Raw genomic sequence first — 17,376 nt, forward strand, 5'->3', positions numbered from 1 at the left:
TTTGAACCTGTGACCCCCTGATCCCAACACCAACGCACAACCCACTGCACCACACGCCTCCCTGATAAATCAATTGTCTCGAGAACATGACGCCCGTGAACAAGATGGCGTGGCACACGTAAACAACAACGTGGCATCGGAGCTGCGTAAAAACAAAGCCGTCTGATGGTCTATTTGAAACATATTTGTGGAGTAACTATACTGTTTTTGACGAACAGAAATATGGTTCTCTCGCATCACTTTAAAATGTTACAGGGAAAATCTGAATTTTGGTATGAGGGCTTATGCCAAAAGTATCGGTTTCTGATCTTATGTAAAAAGTACAGTATGGAAAACCCTGTTATATCAGGCAGTGCAGTAAGGAAAACTGCATGTGAAGCTACAAATCTTACAATGAATGGTACCGTATGTTATTAAGGATCTTATGTGTGAATTGGTATTGGTTGTTATGTTTGGTTTCTTTTTTATATAGTCCGTTTTATCTTTTGAAACCTTGAACCCCAGTGGAAATGAGTTCCCACTTCTTTGACTTAGACATGACATCACTGTACCAGACTTTATTTACCGAAGACTAAAAGTGCCTTTTTTATTTCCTGCAACTTATTATTAGTCTTCATACAGTGGGGAGCTTTTGTGTGTCAACAGAGTTATCTCTGCACAGAGTCCTCGTCGTCACCATGGTAACTCCGCTCTCGGGGGTGAGCAAAGGTTTCCATTTTTGTGCAACTTCTTGAAAACATCTAATTTTAAAATATTCAGCACAACAATTCAGTTAGCCTCAGTGTGTCACTTCCAATACCCAGATGCAAAATGAAAATCCAACTACGCCAAACAATAATACTACGACAACAAAAATGCTCCTGCTTGTTTAAACATGCTTATATAAAGCACCATTTATTGCACTTAAATTATATAATGCAATTAGCATTACATCGAGAATCGGTTTGATTAGCATAGTCATTAGACTATCATTATGCGACTTATAGCTGTAGTTAATGTACAATAGACAGCTTATTAGTGTAATACATCTGGCTTAAAGTGTCCTATGAATTTCCTCCATCGTCTAATGAGTTGTTATAATGAGTATTGGCTCTATTTTCTGCAGCATATGTGAGCTGCTGTCTATTAGCACCTTTTATTTCCCCTTCAGGACCACAGCTCGAGGTATTTTTTCTGTAAACAAACTGTTAAAGCAGGTGACCAATGTTGTTATTCATAACAATGTGCCGGTTGCTGAATTTTTGTAGATATTTTTTATCGTTTGTGCAAGCACCTGAAATCAGCTTTTTTTATTTTTGAACAAAAACAGTGTATTAGAGAAATTCTGTTACTTTGCATCTTTAAGACTGACACAGTGCTGACCCCACTACATAATATATGCTGAGTCATACAAGCTGCATTTGTTTATTCAGCTTCCACTCATCAAAATCTAGAGCCTCAAAAGCGAGTTGCCATTAAAGTCAGAAGTAATAGAAGTCTTTCTGGCTCTTAAGCAGATAGATGCTTCACATTTGGTGTTAGGCATGAAGCTGTGGGTTAAGCATTCATGTAGCAATCCTTACGAAATATAAGGCCTGTCAGTGTTAAGGCCGCTACACACCCACCTGAGACCAAAGAACGCGTACCGAAGGCGTCCCGACTTTTACGTCAGCTTCGTCGCCTGCGTCGGCTACGCCGCCCGCCTACGAACACACCGCAAATACTTCAGTCGACGAGTGGCAATAACTGTCCTTACCAGCAGGCAGCGGTAGTGTGAACAGCCAATCTGAGTGATTGCTTGGGCCGACTTTCTCTAACCTCCCGCGGCCGATTCAACATGTTGAATCGGCCGCGGGAGGCATCGGGAGGTGTGAAAAGGTGCCGTAAAGAGACGACTGTGCGGGACACACCAACCTGAGTAGGGTGCCGCGAATGCCCGACTGCCTCTGACGGCCTCTGACTCCCAAAATCGGGTTAATCTGGAAACCTTAAAAAAACGTACTCAATTACTCGCATTACAAGGTTTGGAGGGTCATCACAATATGAATGTTACATCGGCTTTGTCTATGTTTTGTCTTGGTGTCGGAAAATTGCTTCATACTGATACTTCAGAAATCATCAAAACTAAACTGAGATGTTAAAAAACCTTCTGATTTCTCTCATCAGTTTGTCATGCATTTCTTTATTACAAAACCAAACGTCTATTGTTTTATCTCCCACCATGCTACAAGTAAATACTAGTATTTCAAACTTGTGATCCATCATGATTAATCACAGAGTATTATTGGGAATAACTCAATTATAGTCTGTTTACCTTAAAGGTGGGGTAGGTAATTTTGGAGAAACCAGCTCGAGTGCGCTAGAATTTGAAAATACACAACCGGAAAAAATCTGCCACTTCCTTACAGAGCCCCTCCTCCAACACACACAAACGCGCACATGACCAATGAGGGCACAGGATAAGTTTGTGCACAGATGGAAGGCTGACAGGCAGGTAGGCCATCCAGTTATTTTAGCCGGGCCGGCTAAAATGATTGGTCGTGCTTTTTACAGTACTACGGCTTCCACAGATGACATTTTTGTATGGATTTTTTGTCAAAGCACTTAAGATATTCATTGCTATCGGGATGTTAAGAGCATTCCATGGAATATAACAAAAAGTGTATCTCGAGCCGGTTTCTCAAACTTACCTACCCCACCTTTAAGTGTCTCCTTTGTCAAATAAGTTTGTCTTTCATGAATGTTGTCATATCTATTCTCATTCTCAGCCCCAGAATGATTGAGTGTGCACTGTATTGCTGCTTCAGTGTTGCAATTTCCTACCTTAGAAATAAACACTGCTAATCTGATTATTTCCCCCTTCTGTGTTCGTTCCCTTTCTCACCGTGAATGTCATCAAACTTTTTTATTCTATGCATGGCTTCAGACACTAATACATCTGGTGTTTCTTGGATTTTCTTCAATTTCATGTTTCTGACTGCACGGCCTGAAATATTGGCACAAAAATACTCTTTCATGTATTTTGAACAGAAACCCCTACCTTTGCTATTCTGCTACCCTCATCATTTTCTACTCAAGAAGCTTCTGGTGATAAAGAAAACACTCAACCTTGCCTTTTGACATGGTCTGATCTTTGGCGCAGATGAATCGATACTGTGGTGTTGCGTTTTGCCTCAACTCTCAACTGCAGGTCATGCAGTGAAATGGATCTGATATGAATCTGGTAATTTCAAGTCCTTTAGTTTTCTTGCCATCTCTTTTAATCTGCTGATCTCTACTTCTGAGTTGCGTCAAAGAACGTCAGAATAATGAGAGGGAATTTGCCTGTTAGTTAAATCAGTGGACTCCATCGTCCTTTTTAATGTTTTTATTGAGGATAGTAAAACCCAACTTTCTGGCACTGGGCGATACTAAAGATGTCTATCCAGGATGTTACAAAACGGATGTCGATCTTATATCTGATTAGCCTATATGAGACCAGACGAGGAAAACAGAAATCCATCCAATAATAATAAATGGGACATCGGCTTAGATAAGCTGTGTTGATGTCAAAGCAGAAAACCTTTTAAAACCTTTTCCTTTTGTTGTTCTGTTTATGTTTTTAATGTTTCATGTGGAACCTACTTGAGCAGGTCTCCCTTGAAAAAGAGATCAATGGGATACAACCTGGATAAATAAAGGTTTGAAATTAAATTAAATTAAAGGTAATTTCCAGCGATTTATTGCTTTTTAGAAGAACTGTTCAAGGTTTCTACTCATTTGTGAGAGAAAATCATCTATTTGTAAGAGGAAACAAAAAGGAAGCTTTTTATAATAACAGATAGGAATATTATCCATTCATATTCATTCATTCAGAAGCACTAACAAAGAATTACTAACAAAGCACTTGTATACTAATAAAGGACTGGCTTATCTAAAGCCTGTTGAGTAGCACTTGAAATGTTGTAGCTCTATGAAAACTGATGTACTTATATGATTCTGTTTTCTTCAAGTTTGTATCTTGTTGGTCGAATGCACTTATTGTAAGTCGCTTTGGATAAAAGCGTCAGCTAAATGCAATGTAATGTAATTTATGAGGCGTGTGGTGCAGTGGATTGTGCGTTGGTGTTCGGATCAGGGGTTCAAACAGGTTCAAACCCCACTGCAGTCAGCATGTCGTTGTGTCCCTGAGACACTTCACCCCAAATTGCTCCTGTGGTGATTGTCCACAGTACTGAGTATGTAAGTCGCTTTGGATAAAAGTGTCTAACATGTGACATGTAATCTAATTTATTGCATCATCCTCTTCTCTTATTCTATGTGGCATGTTTTCACTGCACAAACAAAAGCTTTGTTTTCTGCAGGGTGTGATGCGATAACTGTGGAGCTGTAAGGACTGATACGGGGTTATCTGGTCCATCTGCTGGCAGAGTGTTGTGCCTCAAGCTGTAAATCTACATGTACGTGTAAAGCAAGACAACTAGGGTAGTAAAGACACAAAACCTCTAAGTGGGCGAGTGCAGCTGTCTCAGATTGTTCGGATTCGGGAATCAGCTGACATAGACGTGTCTGGATATCCATACCCAACACCGGTGTTTCATATAAACAAACATGGTATATCTCAAGTTGCCATCATGACAATCATTATTTTATTTAAAGGCTTTGATATTACCGAGGGAAACCACTTCATCACATATTTAAAAAAATATCTGTTAACTGCTGGAACGAATTGATACAGTCTTATATTGCACTTTTAAAAAAAATCTAATTTACTGTACATTATCTTGCACCCTTTATGTATGCAGTAAGAGCATAGCTAGCTTGTCATTTGCATACAAATTGAATCTATGTAGCAATGCAGGACTACTTCTGCTCAGCAACAAATAAGGTCACATCAGGATGGCCATGATTGGATGTTGGAGGGAGATGATTTACCTATTTAAAGAGGCCCTATTATGCTTTTTGGGTTTTCCCTTTTTTCTGTCGTTTTTTTTTTATTGAGGTTTTTGTGCATGTAAATGGTCTGCAATCGCTCTAAAATCCCAAACTCCACGGCAGAAGGAGTTTCTGAAAATACAAAATGAACCTGAAAATAATCGTAATATGCCCTGTTTAATGTCATCTGAATAATGAAACTAAAACCTATTATAATTGAATCACTCTGCGTGCAGTGTTCCACAAATACACTTAACATTCATTAGGTGATTCATAGTTGTGCGTGATGTTATTGTCATTCTGTAGTTTTATATTGATGGTTGCTTTCTAATCAGTGTGTGCTGTGCCTGTGAGACACCTACACAGAGAGGGATCCATGTTTATATAGTGACACATCTCAACCGGTTGAATGTTGACCGATTGAATGGGCGTTATCAGTGGTTATTAGCCTCATAAATGTGGGTCAGAAGGGGCCTAGTACATTGGCCTGGGACCATTTGCTGCATGTCATCCCCTCTGTTTCCTTGTTTCATCTCTGAATCTAAAATAGAGGCTCTGGTTGCCCCAAAATCCACAATCGATTCCTAAATCCAAACCTTAAGAAGTCACTTTGTTTGTGTTTAAAACATTTAAACTTTTACAACCTTGTGGGTGCAGTTTGGCCCATCAGATGCAATACGATTGGAAATGATCACCACTGATAAAGCCCATTTAATTGGCAAAGACCACTCAAAACTAAGTATTGATGGGCTTGTGAGGACACCCATATTATTCATTATGACAAATATGCAGTATATTACAAGGCCAGTTTGCAGTTTGTGGTTCCATCTGCATGTCTACTGCCATATTTTACTGCCAGCTAGTGAACATCTTTCACTTCAGAACACAGACGTCATCCATGAAGGCCATATCTTCTAAATGAGTATCTTTTTGAAAGAAGTTAGAAAAATATAAGTTATATGATAAGTGAATAAATATAATCCTAACCAAACCAAATTAAATATTTATTCTCAAAAGATAAAAATGGAGAATCAGGTTTCTCTCCATGTCCCATAATAGTCGTAGCTGAATAGTCACATTATTTCTGTTTAAATGACAGACGTTATGTTTGACCTCGTTTTTGAGGCTGTGCTGGCTCTCAGCCCCCACACAGACAGGATGAAGGAGAAAATACTATCCTGGAATGAACCCATCACACCATCTTGCTGTTTAACAAGCAACAACTCTTATTTTTGTTCGGTTTCTGCTTTTGGCAAAAGGGAAAAAACGACTAGATTTATTGTTTTTAGCTCCGTCTGGCGGGAGTGCAAGACTGTCAAACCACACGTTTAAAGGAAAGAATACATAAAGATTCATTTTCCATCACTCAACACATGTATTAGAGAATATAACAGATTTGACAGGAGAGCATTTGCCTTGGAACTTAATGCTTTTGAAGTACTAAAAAGGAAATTATTTTGTTAACAAAGACAGTGACCCCCAGCTAACAACAACACGATGAGACAGCCAAGAGACATGTTACCTTTAGCTGCCAAAAATGAAAAATGACAGACAGACAAACTGGGTTTAACCAGAACAGGGACTCTAGTGACTGTTCTGCCTCACACCCCTAACAGAAACAGCTACAGTTGTGTTTGGTCATGCAACAGAATAATAGAATAACACCGCTGTTCTCAGCTGTTACAACACCCAAACCCTTCTTTGTGGGGTAAGAAACCCTCGAGGCTATCCTGTTATTTTCTGTCTTGCACCTACTTGTCACGTGTCATTCTAGCACTTTGAAGTGTGTCAGAACCCATTCATTAAATCAAATTCATTATGCACCAGTGACACCTTTTTTCCTTATTCAAGCAGGCACTTAAAATAGCACATGTATGCACAGAAGTATATTGAGATGCATTAAACATGTATATTAGATAGACACTAAGTGTATAAGTGCGTCCCAATGCAAAGTATGGCATAATGCATTATGAGTACCCAGATGGTGCACTCATGACGTTAATAAAGTTGAGTCTGGACACTTCTGACACTCAATAATCGCCATCTTGGATACATGGCGGAAGTTGCGTGACAAGCCATGATTGTCGTTGCTCCGGTTAAATCAAAAGTTAAATGTGTGAGTTTTCTTTCTGTATTTAATAAACATACCACAAACCAGTGCCGAAAAGATGAAGCCTTTGAATTTTTATTGTGTTAGCAATCTGCAATGATTTGCTACCACAAACGATAATGTTGCTAGCTAGCTACCCAGCTAGCTAACAGCAGCAATCTTTTTACAGTGAGGGCACAGCAGAAGAGTTCGATTTAAGACAACACTACATTGTATATTACCACACTACACAAGTGTTCACAGTACGAGGCATGGCAAGTACAGTATCCAAACATTGAAACACAGCTATAATTAAATGCGTCAAAGTTGAGCATTTTATGGAAGCCAGATCATGTTGAACGATGCTCTGCTGTCAATAAATCCACTGAGAACTCTGACAGCCATCACCATGTAATGTTACTTTAGAGTGCCTTTTTATATCCCACTCTCACCCAAACAAAGAGCAGATACGTTGTGGCCGTATATTTACATTTAATCTGCCGAAGCTAGCAGTGGCTAGCCCAGTTAGCTTGATATGCAGAACTACATACTCTAACTCCTCTCTGTGATATCTGATATATTTGCACTAAGTATCTTTGCACTAACAAATCAATCCATTTTGGTCAGACGTACTGAAAAAAGATCTATGTACATACTCAAAATCTGAGTTAAGGAGGCATAGTTAATCAGTTATGATTTTATGTGAGTAACTTGTCTTACCTCTCACATGTTAATTCATTGATTGTCTGACAGGTGTGATGGTTGTTTCTATAAAAAATTAAGATGTATTTTTTCTGGTACATGTATGAAGGAACTTGATTAAGATCACTGCACATGGCGCTGACACACAAAGAAGATCCACAAACACTATCAATATATATATATACAAAAAGAAGGTTAATTAAATCTAGCTTCCTGTCACTGGAGAGTTGAACGAGGAGTTGCGGTAAACATGTGAGGGGTGACAGCATTGATGAAAAGGAAAACAGCTGCCTATAAATAACATCAATGCATTTACCGACCCTAGTAAAAAATGATGATGGCATACATTTGAACCCTGACTGCCTGGTAAAAGAGTGACAGATATACGGTGTTCAGCTAACTGACAATAATTGGCATCCTTTGAGGTGGTGTTCATCTTTTACTAGTAATAGTGATAAAGATAAGGTTGCCTTGGAGAGCAGGGGAGTTATTTTTTATTGGAATGTCAGGCAGTAAACCACTAGGCACGGTTTTGGTGATTTGCAGGTGATAACATATCTTGTCATTTCAAATTAAACTACCAGATTTTTTATTAAAACTGAATGTTGTTACTGTAAGTCAACATGTATGTCTCTCTTAAATGTTACCCGATAGAAATCTGTATGCCTTGACATCTTTTCACCAACAAAATACATAAAACTTCAATTCCCTGTAGGCAATCCAGTGATTTTCTAGATATGTTTCGACACTAAACGCACAAATGTGTATATATATATATATATATGCAGAAAGCATTACGTCTGTTCTTTCGCTTTATCCCATTATGTCAACACTGTACCATAGGAACGTATATAAGGTATTTTATTCAAATTTGGCTCAAACGCCTATATGGAGTTGAGAATGAACTGATATGATTTTTGTGGTCAAAGTACAAGCTAATTTTTAACTCACAACTGTGTTTTGGCCATAACTCAAGAGTTCATAATTATGCTAATAATTACACCATCACACACATTTCTGATTGGATACAATTATGAATGTGGACATTTAGGACAGTTGTGGTAATTGTAGTTTTCTTGTGAATAGTTTTACCTTTCAATAATTAATCAAACAAAACAAGGAAATGTTGATTATGCTAAGATAAGATAATCACCTGCTGACTGCTTGGCTTTAGCTTCATTACAGACATTTGAGTAGTAAACATTTCAAGATGTATCTAGTAATCTTATTTAAAGATGTCACTTGTAATATTTGAGAATATGCCCCTTTATCTGGACATGGAGACAGTCTGTCTTGATTGTGTTTGTGTGGTTGGGGGCTGCCAGAGCAGTCAGCCTTGCACTGAGTGACCTTGTTTAATTCAGCAGTGCACACAGATCGTAGCACTTTCACACGCGCACAGCCACACACAGCCAGAGGCGCGAGGCACGTAAACACACACTCGTGCACCCACATGCTTGCAGTCAAGCACGCTGCAGACACACAACATGGACGTGCAAACACACTCAAGCGTGAACACCCTGAGGCAGAGGACATATTTTGTCATTGGTGCTTATCAACAGATATAAACCACAGACAAGGGAAGTGTCTGTGTGCGCTGCTTATGCTTTACACAGGATATCTATTCTGTTCCAGGATAATGTCCTTGTGCTGCATATATATTACCACTGCATACTGCATACATCACCCCTCAGGCATGTGCTCTTCACCTCATCTAGGCAAAGAGTAATGGGAATCAATATATTGCCCTGATCATTCCTTGCTAAAATAATCATTCATATGATAATGTGGATAGATATTTTTCTTGGCAAATGATTCCCCCCCCCCTTAATTCACCATACACTATCTTGCCTGCTACGATAAAAGCAATAAAAGGAAAAAAAACAACTCTGTAAAGCTGAGCTAATTAAATCGGATGAGCCGTGTGTGGCGGTAATAAGAGTAATGAGAGATCCAGCAGTGTAAAGAAAGAGATGGCAAAACATCCTGAAAAGCTTCCTTTACAGAACTGGCCAATCCAACTGGTGAGTTCCTACGGTGATGAGCAGAGGCGACCAATCACTTCGCTCATGCTGAGCCTTGGCAACAACCTGACGTGTGCGTGTGTGTGCGCGTGTGTGTGTGTGTGTGTGTTATAACGTCTCATAAAATATGTCTTGTTTACTCAGATCTTGTGCGTGAGCTGTCGTCTCACAGTCACACACTGCCACATCTTTTCTGATCTACTGTTTACATTGGAGACTAACGCTGAGATGTTTTTATCCCATGAGTGACAGATTAATTGATGACCTCATGAATTCATTATTACGATCGCCTATAAACACGCAAGACACATGCTGACCTAATGCATACACACAGGTGTGTGCCTGCATAAGTAGAATCGAGTGAAAAATTCGACCAAGTTGGGTCAGGCGGAAATTGATTGTACAACAGCTGATTTACAGATAAAGGTCCCCTCTGGTTAAAGTAAATCTAATTTAAAATCCAGCATAAGGCTTATGGAAATGTTGGGTTTTATGATCAATGTGCCACATTTTATTTGATCTGGCAGGACAGACATTTCTCTGTCTGTGGGATCCTTCAAAACCCGCTTTGTTGAGTCATTAAGTTGAAAGATGAAGCGTACAGTGGCTATGTTGAAAGTAGATAGATAAGCTATGAAACTAGCACTGCAGGCTATTAACACAGCGGTCATAAAAGAAATTCAGCATCCAATCCATTTCAAACAAGAGCTAGCAACTGTTGAGGGATCAAAGAAACAGCTCTGGCTGCAGCTGAGGCAGATGATGGTATCATCTCCATTATTTCACAAATCATGTGTTTGACCTGAAATCAGATTTCATGTTGACATGAAATAATGGTCTCTGACTGGACTAAAACGTGGACATTTTAATTTATTGGTCAACATCTAAAAATCCTCCTTAATTGATCAAACCAACTGCTGACATACAGTACTCACACCTTTTGATCAAGTTTTTCTTTTTAAAGAACACAAAAATAAAGAGCTTTTTTTTTGCTCTCTGGTAGATAGAAAGCAAAACAAGAGAGTGATATGTGGAGGCGTGTGGTGCAGTGGGTTGAGCGTTGATGTTCGGATCAGGGGGTCACAGGTTCAAACCCCACTACAGTCAGCATGTCGTTGTGTCCCTGGGCAAGACACTTCACCCCAAATTGCTCCTGTGGGGATTGCCCACAGTATTGAGTATGTAAGTCGCTTTGGATAAAAGCGTCTAACAAGTGGCATGTAATGTAATATCACATGTTTGTATAGTAAATATGAAGCTAAATATAACGCTATAGCACGCTGACAGTTGGCTAGCTAGCTACTGTGGTGCAAAACAGTGATGGCATGACTCAGGGAGTGACTTAGCCATGAAAATGTCTGGAAAAAAACACTAACAAGGTGTAACCTACCTCCCTGTTAACTAAGATATAAGAGCAGGGAGAACGTTATAACAAGTAGCTAGAAAGCAGCTAGCCTGGCTTTAGCCAAAAGTAAAATACCCCCTTAAAACAATATATTGCAATATTTAAAGAAGGATACAAAAAAGTACAAATCTCATAGTTTTATGGGCTGTTAATCATTTGACTAGTTTCATTTAGCTTAGCATACACACAATCTGCCTCACAGTACCGTTGAAGCTAAGCTAACCATCTCCCAGCTAGTGAGCAAATGAGCGTGAACCAAATAGAATTCTCTAGTTTGCTGCCCTCACTTACTAATGCAGAAATTGTTCACTGACAAAATAACAAATGTACTCCAGTTCCTGATTTATTTTGGAGCTGTATAGGCTGCAGTGTGGTTCTCAGCCTCTGATAGTGGGAGCTGACAGGGAGGGGAACCCTGCTATCTCTTCCCTCCTGTCACCCAGGGGCTGCGTGCGTTTCAGGCTGTGAGACAACGCTTTAAAAAAAAAAAAGGGAGATAAAGCATGGGCCTCCCGTGTGTTCAGACTTCAGATGCCAAAGTCAAGTGTCTATTGAGTTTTTTGTTACAGACATTTTTGGGCGTGAAAAAAACAGATTTGGAGATTGGAATCTAACGTATTCGTCAAAAGGGTGATTTTATGAGTATGCTTTGTACCGTATGTGTTGGATGTGATGCTGCTGGATATAAAGACAGGTGTCGCCCCTTAACTATGGCCTCTTGCCTCCTCTCAGTGGCATCATCCGGCGAACAGTTGTCAGCCCTGATGGGGGTCTGCGCCTGTCACTGGCCTACATTACAGAGAGCGAAATGGAGAGAGTGTGTTTCACTGCGCACGTGCACTAGTACATATTTTGTGTGTGCCTGTGTGAGTGTACAGTAGCTATGAGTCACACAGTGTGGGGGCTACAATGCATCTGCGCCCAGCACGACAAATGTGTATCGCTTGACTCTATTTCAAGTCTACAACCACAATCCAAATGGTGTCAGCTTTGCTCTGTCTGTCTGCTGAGAGATGAATGATACGGGAGGGATATATTTGTTTGATTGATACTGGACATACACTCCAGGTCATAACAGATCTGATGTCTGAAAGAATCTGCTTACAAAAAGGGAAGCTTTAATTAGCTTGTACCAGAGCCGTATAAATTCTATCTATATGGCGCTGGCTTGTACATAAGCCCTTTATCAAAAGTAGCAATGTATGTCAAGTGGTCAAAAATAACTCAATCGAGAATGTGTTTTTCTATATAATTCACCAACATATAATAGGTTTTAACCTCAAATGTTGTCCTATGTATCATCAGTTATGCTCATTTGTAAGTGCAGAGGTGATTCAAGCTGTCAATTCAAGTGTTGAAACAGCAGACAGCTTAATGGTGAACAACTGCCACCACCTGGTGAAGTTTAGAAGTACACCGGCTTACCTTGACATCATTATTACCCCGACATCTTATGTACGTTTCAGTGATGTCAACCGCAATGTGAGCAAGATAAACGTTGTGCATAAATGCATCAGGGCTTTAACGTTAACATGATTCATAGCTTGTGCTTTTTATTCCTCTCGTGCTCTAGAAAAGCAGCAATATAAATAATGACTGCAGCTAAAAAAACTAATTTCACTGCAGCGGTGAGAGTAGTCAGATAGAAACCCTGCCATAAACGGCATGTAACAAATTATGTTTTTAAACTGTATATAGGACACCTTTTCTGTTTTATGTATTATATAAATAATTCAAGAAGTCAGAAACGCACTGTTCATTATTTCTACAACTCCTGCTGTCAAGGAGATTCGAACATTTCACACGAGAGATCTATAAGAAGTTGAGTAAATTTGTTAGCGATTATATTCATTTTCTATGCAGCAAATCACTCACAACAAAAGACACTGTAATCTTGTCTGAGACATTTAGTAGCAGATAGTGACAAAGTTAGCAATATATGGAAGAACACAGATGCAGTTGCAACCAATTGAATAGATCTTCAATGGTTTTTATTTACTACTTTTTACAGTTTTACAGAGGTTAAAGTCTCTGGCATACAGTATTGAGTATTTTATTTTAACCTTTGTGTTGTGTTCCCCTTGGGCAAACGTATTTGATCCTTGGGGATTAAAAAAGGTTCTTATTATTATAAAAGACACACAATGGCAAGTTTTTAATAAGGTTTGAGCAACACATTTTTTGTTGGTGCCACTGTCAGCTTCCATTGAAGAAGTTTGTGTCCAAGACAGTATGATGTGCATTATCACAGGCGATGTTGTGTTTTGGAGCATGTTACCTATAGCTTTGGGAGTGGTATAAAGAAGTAGATAATATCACAAATAAATACATTTTAAGCAAACTTCAGCAAATAGAAACTATCCCTAAAATGTCGATGAGTGTAATACAAGCCACCCTTCATGAAAACAACACAAATACAGAAGAAAAACATGGGACCTCATCAGATTTTCAATTGAAAGAAGTTCTGCCTCAGGCCTCGAGTGTGACTCTATAGAACATGAGTCGCTATGCATTAAACATGGGTTGCAGCATTTGTAGAATAATATACACTCCAATGTATGACCAATGATTTATGGCTCAATATGCTGCACTTGGGGAAAACAGCTAATATCTTTCTCCTGGGAGTCTGCCAATTTTCTCCTCGCCTCACTTCATAAGTACACACATTAATATTTCTCATTTTCTATTTACACGTCGCTCGCTTAACTTTGCTGTGGACGTGTTAATAAGCACTGAACAAACAAGCAATCATTTTGTATCTTATAATAGTTCTGTAGTTCTACTTAAGTAACATTCAATTGCTGACTTTTACTTGTAATGACGTATTTTAAACATCAAAAATGTCTATTTTAACTTAAGCATTTGAGTCCTTCTTGCAGCTTTGGATATCTGTATGCAGCATAATTGAAGTGATCAGAGGCAGCAGCCATTTTATCAGTCACAACAACAAGCCCTTGGCGTGTTGGGATGCAGAACACAACCCTCATCCGGTGACAGAGTGCCGCTAATCTCTCCATCCATTTTTCATCGTGATAGCTACTGTACACGCCTCGCTCCAGGGAGCAACTGGGGCCAGGAAGAGGAGACATTGGAGCGAAGAGGAAGATGTGGGGGTGAGAGGGGGAGGTACATGTGGGTGGCACCACAAGATAATATGCTGGTGCCACAGTAACAGCTGCGGAGACACCAGTAGCACACACATGGAATAAATACATTAACCTGGTTTGCTAATGAAAAGGAATTGAGTGTGACTGTTTTTTTCCACTGTGTGTGTGTGTGATTGCCAAACATGCCCCCAGGCCCCTTTTTGCTGCCATAATGTGTGAAACAATGATTGGGAACCCGACATGGGATTGCCTAACCAGCCATGGCAACCAGCGACTCCCAGTGTGTATGTAACATAGCCAATCAAACACAACATAATTCACTTAGGTCAAATCCAGGTTATTGATATTTATTTTCCTCTTGTATTTATTGGCATTGCATTTGATATTGATTGTATTTGATATTGATGCAAGTAAAGGAAAGTAATCGGGTTATATCCAACCTCAGAGCACATTACACACACACACACACACACACACACACACACACACACACACACACACACCTCCACCCCTCAAAGACTGCAAGCACTACTATTTAAACATACTTATGGCTATTTTACTAATATATATTTAGACTGTAAGTGTAAATATGCACATTGAATTGTATCTTGTTTCACTATCATCGCTACTACCTCTGCTTTTACCACTCTTATTTATTTATTGTGTATTTTTTACTGCAGTGAGAGTTCCCAATGAAATGTCATTGTACTTTGTATGATGACAATAAAGAAATATTCTATTCTATAACACTTTTGTTACTGTTTACATTTTTAAACAGGTCATTTGTAATTGTAAAGGAATACAAACCCGCCCAATCCTGATCACAGTTATATTAAACATGAATAACAGCATTCAGTTAAGGTGTTTAGAACAGGAAAGGAATTTAAAGTGGATTTGTGTCTTTAAATACCGACTCTGCGCCACTCGCAGTTGAAATCCGACCCACTACAATAACAATATTACAGTTTGTCCCATATCTACTGGAGCATACTGCAGAAACCACATCTTTTGTTCTCATCTTGCACCAGCAAAGCCTCACAGATGGAATTGCTTAACCAGTAAGTCGATGTAACAGTGAGTCTCCTAAATTGCATTGAGTGCATAACGACACAAATGAAAGTAACCATTGATTAAACTGAAGATACCTTATCACATCTCTGACTCCTTATTAATCTCTCTTAATTACCCAGTGATGGTTTTCCTTGAAAACAGGCTGTGGTGAATTATGAATAATAACAACGCAGCATTAGCATTCTGCACGTTCCTCCCACCTGCCTCACAGTAGAGATCTAATCAAATATAATAATGTTTATCTACCGAGAAGCCATAAATGCTGGGAGGAGGAATTTGTTTCAATACTGAAAATCCACACTGAAACTAATACGGTTTTCAAAAGCAGCAAGTATATTACATTCTTAACAGAGAAGAGGATTTAAGGCGGCAGCAATCAATACTTTGAGATTAACAATGGATTACAGCGGCTGAAACCAAGTTCGAACAAAGTTTATATTAAAGAAACCTTCCTGCTTAAATATTGTAGAGAAATGTTTTTATTTTTGTTCATGCAGTTTCACAGAAATACTGAGTAGTTCCACCCAAGAAGTATTCAGACCCTAAAGTAGGAGTACTAATACCAAATTGTAAACATACTCCATACAATTTAAAGTCTTGCATTCAAAACCTTAAGTGTTATCATCAAAATATACTTAAAAGTATGAAATGTACTTTTATACAGTATGTTATGCTTTTGTGTTATTATTATTGCCACTGCAGTAATTTTAACTGCTAATTGTAACCCTTACATCAGGGGCCGGACTGGTTCAATGTTTATTGCAAAACTTATTGAAATGAACTTATTGCACATATTAAACCTGGAACTAACAAAGCTTCAATTATTGCCTATAAAAACAACATTAAACATTAAATAATCAGTTGCATTCAAAAAAAAACAATTTCCCTTAAAGAACAAACCAAACATGCCCTGTTGTCGCAAGAAAGAAAGCGCAGAAGGAAACATCCATTGAAACTCAGTGTGCTGCTCTGTGATACTAGTTCAAGCCAGATACTTGGCATCTCATATTGGGTGCAAGTTCATCAATGTTTGGGGTCAGGCTCTGAGCTGAGGAAGGTGTGCGTGCAATATACCGGCGGGCCAGATCTAATGGTAATTAAAAATTATCCTGCGGGCCGAAATTAAATCCACCAAGGGCCTGATTTGGCCCCCGGGCCTTGAGTTTGACACATGTGCCTTAAATACTCAAGACGATGCTTCAAATGTGTACTTGCATTTTGGGTAATATTGGCACTAGGATTTCACAAGGAGGAAGAATGGGTAAAAAATGAAGTTATGCTTCATAGATTTTAATCTTATTTCACCTGTCTCTGTCACAGGGAGGCTGTGGCTCAGTGGATAGAGTGCTGGACTTCGAATCAGGGGGTACTAAGTTCGAGTCCCACTGCAGTCAGCATGTCGTTGTGTCCCTGGGCAAGACACTTCACCCCAAATTGCTCCTATGGGGATTGTCCACAGTACTGAATGTATGTAAGTCGCTTTGGATAAAAGCGTCTAACAAATGACATGTAATGTAATGTCTCTGATGGGACAAACATCGTCGCTATTGAAATGCTATATCTATGAAGTCATATTTGAATCCTATCTGGTCAATAATTTTTACAATATCATCTCATCACCATGTTCAACAGATTATTATCTATCACGTATTCAGGTTTTAGAGAAAGGTGTACATAGTTTTCTTTAAGAGGATTTAAACAAAGCACATTTCAAGAAAGGACTTTATTATAAAACCAAAATGCCCCAAAAATGCAGTTGTGCCATGCAAATAATTCTCCCTCTTCACATCAGCATTTTTTTGCAGTTTAGGGATCATCCTCTTGGTCAGAATGAACTTGCTGAGAGACTAACACGTTTGTTGGGGAAATATTTTCCAAGGCCCATAACTTTGACCCAGTGTATCAGTTCAAACTGTCCTGACTGAGCACACGCACCTGTAACCTTGGCTGCTGTGTTCTCAGTGTTTTGTCTCCCTGTTCCTGTCTGTTGGCGTCAGCTGATAGAGGTGTTATGATTCTATCTTGTTATGCACAATGTTGATTATTCTCTCTGAACTAGCTAAATGCATGGGTCTGGGGTAGAGT

This window comes from Trematomus bernacchii, unplaced genomic scaffold (assembly GCF_902827165.1).
Source record: "Trematomus bernacchii unplaced genomic scaffold, fTreBer1.1, whole genome shotgun sequence".
In the NCBI taxonomy this organism is placed as follows: Eukaryota; Metazoa; Chordata; class Actinopteri; order Perciformes; family Nototheniidae; genus Trematomus; species Trematomus bernacchii.